We start from the raw sequence: 12045 nt of genomic DNA on the forward strand, positions 1-12045 counted from the left end.
CTGGGAGGAACCGGATTTCTCAACCTAACTGACGATTGGTCGAAATATGATAATTATGGGTCTCTTGTAAGAGTGGCGTTACCATCACCCAATGACCATATCGCCTCAGACAGAACTCCTTGTAGCAAACCAATGACGCTTCACCTCTGCAAGAAACAGGCGTGAGTGCGGTAGCGCGTGGTGGGGATGTCAAAGCGGTAAAAACAAGAGATTCTTAGTTGGCGTCAATTAAAGTCCTGTGAGGAAATCTAAGGGTTGTTTCTATTCCCTCATTTAAAGAGGACGTCCTTAGTCATTCGTCTATGTTCAGCGGCTCTGAAGTCTTAGGTAAGTTAAGCGCAGCCTGACACAAACCCTTCCAAGTTAACGTTATTGTTGTACAACCATAGTATTTAAATTGGATGTTTTCGTTGCTGCGATGTTCTCAAATGTGCTGTTTTTAACGAGGAAGCAAGAGGACGTACTACTGTGTCAGCTAATTTTGCAATATGTCATATTTCATAAGGTATTTAAGCTAACATGATTTCGGTTGATCGATGTTAACCTACGTTCTTGATATGCCTTATTAAAGGATGGCCATCTATCACGACATGGTATAGCTAGCTGGGTTGCTCTATAAGGTAACATTAGTCATGATGTGGGCTCTGCCGCAGTCCTTTGGTGGACAGTCACGGGCTGCCTATCGAAGCGATAATTAGCCCTCTTTCAACTTGATATCCGAGGAAACCATTGCCAGCGGTCAATTCCTTATACGTGTTTTCTGTGAAATGAAATGCTTGGGTATAAATGTAGTTATCTGTCTGTTTGTGAAAATTAAATTAGATTATACCTTTTGGTATAACGCTGTCCTCTAGGCTATGACAGGTCATTGGTGACTTCATCATAACTACGTCACCTTTGCAGATTTAACTTCTCAGGAAGGACGTCTGGACACTTACGTAGTCAGATGTCGAATAGTCATAATATGCCAGAGCTGAGTTTGCCATATTCCATACAGTCCAAGTGTGGTGTAACGTCAGCTATCTGGGCAAGCGTGAAGTGAATTACTCAGAAACAATAATAGAAATGCATTTGAGGCATCCTGGTATGGTCATTAAGTCCAACGGTCCTATCATGATTTGTTAAATATGATAACGCATGGAATCAAGAGTGAATTTGCTCATAGTGATAAGTGGCTATTTGCCTCAAGGCCACGGGAGATGATGGTGTCTGTGAGAATGCTACCACAGCTTTTCACTTCAGTGTCATTATTGTTGAAGTGTAAAAGTCAGTCCAGTCCAAACCAGCCTGCTTATGGTATACGTGTCAACGCAACCACGGACACACAAGTGTGAAAATAGGAAGAGCCAGAAAAACTGTGTGTGTGTGTGTGTGTGTGTGTGTGTGTGTGTGTGTGTGTGTGTGTGTGTGAGGCGAGGGAGAGGGGGAGAGATAGAGAGAGAAAGAGAGACTGTCGCTTTTGTGGTGAAGTTCACAGAGGCAAATCGTTGCAGCTTCCACCCCCCCTCCTCTCTCTCTTTCCTCTGTCTTGGTCTCTGTTGCTTCTCTTTCTCTTCATCATGTCTCTTGCTATACTGTATTCTGGCAAACTGCATCGCAAGCCACTGTAAAAAATAGACAGCGTCGTCTTACTCATCCTTAAATAAGCCGTGTTCAGAACCAGAACACAGTCAGCAGGGCATCGAAACATGAGGGCAACAGTTCTCACACCTCCCCCCCCCCTCCTTATAAAAATATAACAGTGGCCTAAAAAAACAACTACACAGAAACCCCCTCAAGCTGCAGTGCTGGGAAAGCACTCTCTAATTGTGGACTAGCCTGAGCAGAATGAACCACTTCTGGATGGGCACATTTTACATAATTTTTTTTAAATGTATTTCCGTAAGATGAATGATATTTTGAAAGTGTGTGTGTGTGTGTGTGTGTGACAGAGAGAGACAGAAAGAAAGAGAGAAGTGTCTGGAGAGAAGCGTATCTTTGCATTTCTCATCACGATCCTTGAAGGTCACCTGGCCTGCGCAATCTTGACATGTTAAAGTCTTTTTCTTTGCATTTGTTCTGCCAGCATTTTTAAGTTCACCCATAAGGCCACAGGCACTGGGCTCTGCCTGCTTGTCAGCATTTAGCTGAAAGGACATATTTTACCTCGAGAACTGCTGCCTCAGGCAGATCACAGAAGAAGAAAAAAAAATGCAAGGATTGGGTCCCAGAAACTTCATTATGACATCATCTTTGTGCCAAGTTCTATATAGACCTTGGAAGCCGATTGTCAAGCATTTGTGTTCCTGATGAACTTGTAGATCAAGTCAAAGATTTCCACACGGCACACTTCTCTCCTACAGTTTATGTGAACAATACCGTAACAGCAGTACATAAATGTCCTTGTCATCAGTGAGATCTGTGCACTGTCCCGCTAAAACAAAGGTGGCAGGCTCTTCTCCATATTTGGGACCTCCTGAGGCTGCTCCGACCGTCCTGGCACTGTCCCCTCCGACTGGAGAGATGACAGGGTTTTGCTCCATCCTGGCCCCTGCAGTAGCACCAGCTATCACACTGAAGCCTGCAAACCTGTCCGTGACGCCTGATGCTGTGAACTTGTAGCGTGTTTCCTGTAAAGACTGCAGAGAGAGGGGGGCGTTGGGTGTGAAAAAAAAAAAAGAATAGGCTAGACCCGCTCTGCCCCCCCCCCCCCGCTTCATGCACGTGTGGAGGTGTTAGCTAAGTTGCGTAGATCAGCTGGGTTAGCTTTAACCCTGTAGTCATACCCAGTTCTCAGTAGACTAGCTCGACTGTGAAGATGTGGTTTTCAACCGTCTGTCTGATGGATGCAGTTTAAATTCTTTGCTTGTGAGTGGACATGTGTCACTGCACATTTATGAAAAAAAAAGTGAATTCTGTGGCACACACAGGATGTAATGTCCCTGATGTGGTTAGTGTTAGTGCAGTAATAGCTATGAACTTCATTGCCTGTTAAACCTAGATATTCATTTGGGGTGTGCACTGTGCACACAGGTTAGTCAAAGAGCATCTTTTAACCACCCAATGATGGCCTATGCAGCTCCTTGTAATGAAGCAAGATTAGGCTACCATATGCAGGACCTGGTGCTGTGTTATTGGTATGACCATAAATTGAAATTTAAATGTACCGCATCAAAAGTAGAACAAGGTCACTGTAGCCCCAGATGGCTGATGCCACTCTGCTAATTTGAACTGAAAAATAAAAAAAAACATGACTCTTAAAAATTATGCCTCTGGATTTTTAGATTTTGTTGACGGTAGTGTTTTTATTACAGCATTTTTATGTCGTGCCATAATACTGATTGACAAACCTTAAGCCCTATATGTCACACAAATTAAAAGGATGGTGAGCGCCACTGTGATGAGGTCGCCATCATCACCCTGTCCTACCCAAGAGATATTTCTAGAACGCTAACGTGTCCACTCTCGCACATAGCCTAAATGCCAACACACAGTATTAGCTGCCCGAGCAGCGGTGGCGGCGGCACAGCAAAGAGCTCGGGGCTGAACGTCTCTCTCAGTCGGCCTAAGCTCACTCTGACTCATCTGCTAAATGATGCAATTACTGGACTCCTGGGTGCATTCTGTGTTTCGAGCCTCCCTGTTGTCCCATATGCAAGGGAAAGCCTGTTGCTGGTTCAAGTGCTCAGAGGAAGGCCACTCAGTCAAGGGGAACATGGCCGTGGGCTGAACTACAGTAGCACAAACAGTAATGCGGGAGTCGGGTCACATATAAACTTGAGAAACCTGGTACTGATGTTAGGTCATATTATGGACCATGCATTTTAAATGAATTCTTATGGAGTGGCAGAAGCTCTTTTTAAGCTCTTATTAAGCTCTATTAAGCTCTTCCTGGTAGCATGCGCAAACCCCCATTTGACCCCAGTGACAGGAAAGGTGCCATGGTTGCCCCAGCTGACTGTTGGTTCGTAGAAAGGTGTGAGACCATAAAGGAGAACTCTGGTATTTTTTTAATCTGGGCCCTATTTTCCAATATTTTTGGCTCCAGATTTGTATTAGGGACCAAACGATCGCAATCGGTCCAGTATTGAGTTGGAACGCTAATTACAAAACAACTATACAATGTAATCCTAACTTAAACTGCTTGTTTTTGCCACTGACAAGCTCGTAAGGTTATTATAGGTGTCTGACAACATGCATGGAAAGGATTCCTACAGAGAGAGACCTGTGTTTGTTTACCTCATTAGCTGTAAAGAAACTGTAGAAAATGATAGTTATAGTCATAGTTACAGTCATAGTTTTCCTTTCTCGTCTTCCGGATATATCATTTACCGTATTGTTATGAGTACAATTTTATAGTGTAAAGTGTTTAGTGAAATAAAGCAGTCATTTTGTGAATTGTAATTCTTCACATAGGGCCCAATCGCTGTTTGACCTTCATGAGGTCATATGGAAAGACACTGCCTTTGGTCTGATCAAAGTGTTTTAGTGTCACAGATGATTTTTGACACCTGAGGCCTTGAAGCTTTTAGTGATTATTTTTTTTTTTTTTAGATCAAATACCTTGTGCATTGGCTTTTATGTCATTGTCGTTTCATTTCTGGCAAGATGCAGCATTTATTTTTGGAAATGTCACGGCAAGGTAATTGCCATGATTCATCAGAATGACTTCTGCGACATTTTAAATTGGAGGGGTTAATGAGAAATGGCGAACTCTGTCCGCATGATGATAACAATAAATTCATAATTAGCTTGTCTCTACTCCTCCAGTAATCACGTAATTAGTATTTCCATAAACAAGGTCTTTCAGGATCTGGGCCTATTTCGGGACTCATTAAGCTGGAGACCAGTAATGGATGGGTTCGGAGATGGAGAGGTTCACTGGTCCACCTCTATAGGCTGTTATTTCATGCGTTAAGCTTTTGATGTGAAAAAGAGCTTTCGAGGAGTTATTGAGGATTTGTAAATTGGAATTCTCTTTTGTTAATTCTGTGCTGAGGTAGAGTGGAATGAAGTGTTGGTCTGTCGGTGGTCTCTTCAACTTCGGCTGCAATTCCCAAAAACGTCATTAAACAGCTACTGTTGTTAAACAACCACTGTTATTAAATGATAGAAAGATCCTTTTGAACACACTCTCTTTCTCACTCTCTCTCTCTCTTTCTCTCTCACACTATCTCTCTCATCTCTCTCTCCCTCTCCCACTCTCAGTTATCATATTCGCTGCTCAATGATGCTTTCAGGACACGCACCCTAGGTATGCTCCACGCTTAAAATCCTCTGACCTTGATAATGCTCTGACATTTGGCGTCGCAGCTTTACGTCCCTCATAAGTTCACACCTCTGGGGTGCCAGGAGGGCTAATTGACCTCTTTTGTCTCCCTCTCGCGTCCCTGAGGAGACGTGATGATGATGCCGCTGCCATCAGGAATTACGTTCATCCAGTGGCTGGTCTTTAATCAGAGTCGCCCCCACGTTAGACCCTCCGCCGTCACACACATGTGGAATTTATAGAGCCTTCTATTTGTGTGCTTAATACCTGTCGCTTGGTACAAAAAAAAATCCTTGGAGGAGTTGTTTATAGGGTTGTTGTTGATGGAAGAGTTTTTTTGGTGACCTGCTCACGTATGTTTTTGTAGTTGGTCATGCTGGCAAATGGCTTCTTCAGTGCTTTGGAAGTGAGAAGCAGACAGTGTTGTGCACGTTCACACCTCTCATGAACTAGTTCAAAGTTCAGTTCATACAAGTAAACATGAATCGTTCACGTTCATAGTTCACCATTTAAATTCTGAACTAGTTCATAGTTCAGTTCATTTTCATTTTTTTTTTAAATTAGTATGTAGTACCATTTAAATAATGAATTATACAGGGAACTAATAATAATAACTTGCTCTTCAGCAATGATGTGCTACTGGCTTAATCTCAGATCAACAAGGGCATGTACACTAAATGAAAGACCGCTCAAAAGTTAGCATATGTAAACCCTGTAACACTCGTATTTGTACATTAGCAGCTTATGCTAAGCGAGTTCACGCAATGCATCATGCTAGATCAATTAAGTGACAGTGCTCGTAACAATGATGAGAAAGCTAAACTATAACAAACACATAATGACAAGGTAGGCTACAAAGTCAAACTCACGTATACATGGCCGCACACAACTTCAACAAAGTGCAACGTTCAATTATGTGAAAATATCCCCGAAGTTAACTGCTACTCCACCTAAATTTGCCATGAAGCGATATCAAAACATTGCACCGTGAGAAGTGGAGTCACATGACCAACGCAATTACCAAATATGGTCATTTACCGAAACATGGTCTGTCTGGGCAATTTAACAAATAATTACTATGGCCTTTTTAACAGGTAGCCTACTAAGCAACGACATGGTACAAGCATTCGATTTAGACAGCGTCTTTCCTCAGCAGAAGGAAAACATTCCGTAATGTTTTAGCTAGACCTCAGTGGCGCTGGACCTCAGATTATATGAACGTGTTCACCGTTCAAATTCATTATTTGTCATGAAGTTGCGTTCAGTTCATCGTTCTCATAAAAATGAACGTGTTCAATGAACGCGTTCTTTTGAACGCGTTCATGCACAACACTGGAAGCAGAAGTAGCAGCAGAAGCAGCAGTATAGGCTCTTAAACCGCAGTGGCTAATAGTGTGGGTGGGTGTGTGTGTGTGTGTGTGTGTGTGTGTGTGTGTGTGTGTGTGTGTGTGTGTGTGTGTGTGTGTGTGTGTGGTGTGTGTGTGTGTCACTTGTCCCTCTGTCTCTTGTCCATTCCTAACTCTGGGGCTCTAGCATCAGCGCTTTGTTGTGCTGTGTCTTGGGTTATTGTATCTCGGTGGCTTCTGATTGGCTGTGTGGGGACTGACCGAGGGCATTAGCATCCCCAGTAATTGACTGGCCACTTCAAACTGCCCAGCTGCCCACACTTGGCAGATGCCTGCAGCAGCAGCAGCAGCCGCCTTTCCCTGCCCCGCCTGGCTCTCCCTGGCTCCCATCCTAAGGGTCAAGGGTCATTAGCGCGTGTCTTGGCCTGTGCACAGGTAGTCTTGCAGGGCTGGACTTGACTTTGGCCCTACGTGACAGTGATATAGGTCTTGGGACTATTCATTGAAATTTTGGTATTGGGAGTGAAGAGGGGACAAAAAGCACCACTCACCTTTGCAGTTTTCTATTTGAACTTGCATTACGTTGAGCATTGCCTTCACAAGGGGTTGGAACACATTGGAATTGGACTAATCATTCCTACATGAGTGTGACTGAGAAACTATCTCTTTAAAACCTTCAGTCTGCGCTAGGGATGGGCATAATTCATCGACGATCGATTAATTGATCATTAAGAATTTCCTTGATGAAATTATTTTTTCATCGATTAAAACATGTTCTCCTGCGTAGTGTGCGTGTAATTTATTTATTTTAGGGCTGTCAAAGTTAACGCGTTATTCTATGAGATTATTGTGGCGGAGATTAATGCAATCAAATATTTGAACGCAGTTAACGCAACTTTGTTTACTTCCGGTGCGCGTTGACCCATGGCACGAAACCGCCCCTTGTCTGCAGTCAGTTAGATAGAAGAGACCGAGACGGTAGTTGAAGATGGAGAGAGCTGAGGGATTGTTGGGCGGAAAGTTTCTGTTTAAGAGGCAAAATGACAGAACAATCGACAAAACTAAAGTTGTATGTAGCATTTGTCAAGCTGAATGTAGCTATCACAGAAGCAGCTCGTGTTTAAGTTATCACCTTAATGCAAAGCACCCGACAGAAAGCAGTCCCAGGTTAGATGGTCGCCAACCCACACTCCACGACTTCTCTAGGAAATGAACTAGACCAGTCCGTGAAAAGGTTACCAACGCTTACGCAGTTTAGGTTGCCGGTGACTGTCGGCCCATCAACATAGTTGAAGACGGTGGGCTGACTGAGGTGATTCGAATTGCTTTAGGGGACAATTCTTACGATTTACCGTCGAGGGGCACCATTGTGTCTCGCATACATTCCTTGGCTGATGGCGAGAGAGCACGAAAAAAATACAATTAAACAACAGTGTCTAAAATACACGCTGTCTGAAGTGATTACTCGTTAATTTATAAGATTTAGTCTTTAGAAGAAAACAAACTTTTAATCACGATGAATCTAGATGAATGAATTTCAAAATGTGAGATTAATTAGTTAGAGAGAAAAAAAAAACGAAGGTCAGTTGTGTTTATGAGCACCGGCTTCTAGCTGTCGGCTCCGCTGCTTAAGAGTACAGCAGCGCATATTTTCAAGTGTAACCATTGAACGGATCCCGTTTAACTGCCACAAGAGTTGTCCATCTTGTAAGTTTAACTGCCACAAGAGTTGTTCATCTGGTAATAAAGATCTCAATGAGGAAACACGCTGTGTTTTTTCTATTTTCACTGCATTTTAATATAGCCTATAAATAGTGAATTTTAATATAAAAATATGAATGATTAATCGAAAATCGATCGTTAATTCTCCCGACGATCGATTAAGACAATTTAATCGAATGCCCATCCCTAGTCTGCGCTATACTATAACCCTGGCTTGCAGAGGCTATTGAGAATGTGTGTCCATGGTAAGTATTAAATTTGATTTATTAAATTAATTAAATTTAACAATTTGCATACTATAGGTTTAGTTGCATCTGGACCACAGGAAACCATTTAAGGTAGCTTTTAATCATGCTGTTTTGATGTAGGTTGGAGAAGAAAAAAATCCTCTCTTGTTGCTTTTAAAGAGGCTCAGTCTCATACGAAGAGTTTCACACCACGCATGCCATATCTTGAGAAAGCCTTGATAGCAGCCCACTCTGCAATGGACCAATCACAGTCCTGGGCCAGATCCCAGCCGGATGTGAACCGGATCCCTTCCAGTGTCCGCTGCTTTCTGTGGTGGACCATTTGGGCCCATTCACTCCTGCTGCCTTCGGTGATGGGTTACTGAACCCTCTAAAGGAGAGCATGGAGCTAGCCGTTGGCCTCGAGAGCAGGACACACAGGCACACACACACACACAATATGGACGATGTCTCCTTCCTGACCGAGCTGGGCTGGGTCGGCGCAGTGGCGCAAGCAAGCATCCAAAGTCAGGGATGCCGGAGACGCAGCAGCCATGACGGATGCTGGCTCTCAGCCTGCGAGTGAGACATGCTCGCTGCACTGGTGCGCAACACTGCTACTGCTGTTGCTGCTTCAGTGGGTCTCTCTCTCTCTCCAGCTACAGGCGCCAGGGCCACATCCAGGCGCTGCATCAGTGGGCTCTCTTTCTCTCCAGCTACAGGCTACAGGGCCACATCCAGGCGTGCACTGATCTAAACAGAAGGGCGAAACTGAGAAGGACATTATAGTGTCAGCTATTTGAATATGCCGAAAGGGATGGTGGGATGCTGCACCGCTGACATGTCCGCGGCTTGCTCTGTATTTCAGGTTTCAGAAGGGCAGGTTGTACAGGTGTGTGACCTAGGAACTAAGGGCCGGTCAGTTAGTTTGAAGTTCAGATGTCTTGAGCTGCGTGTCGAGTGTTCAAGCTTTCTTCCTGCATGCAATGAATGCTACAGGGCAAAATAGCCAGTGGTGTTGAGGAAGCCAGAGAATATTCTTGGAAGGTTCTTCTAATGATGTAGACACGCATCCAGAGTGCTCATCAGCACGTCATGCATGCTTGAGTAACCAACGGTGACTGGACCAGTGGTTTCCAGACCTCTTTCTCCCAGCTGACAAATTCAACTTTGTGGCTTTGGGCAGATGTATTAACTGGGTTCTCAAGTGAAGTGAGGCTACAGGAAATACAGTATTCAGTTTAATCCATAGAAACAGAACAATATAGGACTGATACTTGATTTCCCAGCAATTCTTTCATCAGTCATGGAATAGAAAGAAAGTCAAACCAATCTGGTCTTGATTGTTTGGCCTTGATTTAAGAATAAATAAATCAATATTTTGGTCAATATGATCAATAAGATGATTGTTCAAAGGCCTAATGATGAAAGATATGCTAAAGCACTGTTCAAAGCTTGCCTTGCAGTAACCATCCACACACGTCCATGCCAATTAATTAATCTGTAAAATCATTAAGGCTCTCGTTGCCTTGTCTTTAGGAGTCAGTTTCCTTGGTTCAAGCTCTCCAGGAGCACCCTTGGAGAACCGTTCCAGACCTGCCACGCGCTCTCTCTGTGCTTAACATGCCTCTCTGGGTCATCATCATCATCACTCCTTTACCCCCACGATCCATTCGCATCGTCCTTCTCTCGGTGTGCTGTAAATAGGCTTTGGTGGGCACTCTGATGGGCAGTGTGGCACCTCTGCCCAGGGTGTCGTGTGCTGTAAATAGGCTTTTGCTGGTCCATCAGTGCAGTGGCTTTAATGGCTTTAATGGTCACGCTTAATTTAAACTCATCCTTTAATGTGCAGCTACTGGCTCAGGTACCCGAGTAATGACTTGGCACTTTTTGAGGCGAGGTCAGCAAGTCCTGCAGTCCTTCATGAATTGTGAATGAGATGTGACTTGCTTCATGTGATGGCAGCTGAAGTGGTTTAGATTCCTCCATATAAAAAGCTCTGTCACGGCCCTGCAGCTATTTTGTCCCGTCCCTGTCCTGAAATCGGATGCAGCGTGTCCTCTTCACATTTATTATCTTTCTGCAAAGGCAGGCAGAATCCAGTATGCGGTGTTGTCTTGACAATTTGGAATGTTTTCGTTTGGAATGTTCAAGGACTGCATGTTCACCTCACGTGTGTTCCAGAACCCCTCTGAGGCTCTTTGCCTCCAAAGCCCTTGCAAGGGTTGGAATGGAATGGCTGCAGCCTGAAAGTGCAGTGTCACCTCGCTCACACACCTTGGAGAAAGGCCAAGGCTTGTGGGGCCTGTGTGCCTGTGTGCCTGTGTGCCTGTGTGCCTGTGTGCCTGTGTGCTGGGTCCAGAGGGACTCTCAGCCAGGACACGCTGCTCTTTCATCCGGCCCTGTGTGGCAGGTAGAGCTGGAGATTGAGGTCAGCCTCTTAAGATCGGAGCACGGATGGATCAGTTTAAAAAAGCACAGTCTACTGTGTGTGTGTGTGTGTGTGTGTGTGTGTGTGTGTGTGTGTGTGTGTGTGTGTGTGTGTGTGTGTGTGTGTGTGTGTGTGTGTGTGTGTGTGTGTGTGTGTGTGTGTGTGTGTGTGTGTGTGTGTGTGTGTGTGTGTGTGTGTGTGTGTCTGTCTGTGTAAGCATGCACATTGTGATTGGAGGTTGGGTTCATATTCAGCTCTTTAGAGGGGGTTGCTGGGATCTAGAGCGGTGGGGTTTGTGTTTTCTTGGGGTATGAGCACATGACGTGCTTGTGGTATTACAAAGAGGTCGAGCGACCCTAATCATAAAACCTGTCCATTAGGGGTGGGAATCTCTTGGCACCTCACGATTCGATTCGATTCCGATTCAGAGGTCAACGATTCGATTCTAAACCGATTATCGAATCGAAAACGGATTATCGATTCTAAACCGATTATCAATTCTAAACCAATTATCGATTATCAATTCTAAACCGATAAAAAATTATCGATGCATCTCGATTTTGAAAACATTTGAGTTTGCTACTCAGTCTCAAATCACTTCCTACTTTGTGTTTGATAATTAAAGAAAATCAACAGACGAATTGCCTTCTCTATTTTTTTTATTAGAGAAAAAGTTTTTCCTTGTCACAATTATGACTTTCTATTAGCAATGCAATAATCGATGCAGCTTGCATTTCAACACAAAATGAATGTGTAAAAAAAAAAAAAATGTATTATTATTATTTTCTTTTTTATTAAAAAATCGATTATGAACTTTTCTGAATCGAGACAGAATCGTTCTAGAGAGAATCGAGAGAAATCGAAGAATCGATTTTTTCCCCCACCCCTACTGTCCATTTGGGTGTTCGCTTCATGCACTGCCAGGAAACTCTCTGTTCACTGTTTGGAATGGTTTCCATGTCCACCCCCTCGGGTGAACTGTTCACTGTTCTGAACCGTGTGGTTAGTTTGCACAACACACACACACACACACACACACACACACACACACACACACACACACACACACAC

At 43.9% G+C, this 12045-nt stretch overlaps 1 protein-coding gene across 2 annotated transcripts in view; it reads left to right on the forward strand.

The window, feature by feature from the left end:
- Positions 1–150: 150 nt before the first annotated feature.
- Positions 151–12045, forward strand: part of kcnab2a (potassium voltage-gated channel subfamily A regulatory beta subunit 2a) — a 138741-nt gene continuing 126846 nt past the window's right edge. For both annotated transcript variants that reach the window (XM_031567686.2, XM_031567688.2), the window contains exon 1: positions 151–327. The gene's annotated coding sequence lies outside the window, so the exon portion shown is untranslated. The remainder of the gene's footprint in view (positions 328–12045) is intronic.

The sequence above is a fragment of the Clupea harengus genome, chromosome 5 (genome assembly GCF_900700415.2).
Source record: "Clupea harengus chromosome 5, Ch_v2.0.2, whole genome shotgun sequence".
Classification (NCBI taxonomy): Eukaryota; Metazoa; Chordata; class Actinopteri; order Clupeiformes; family Clupeidae; genus Clupea; species Clupea harengus.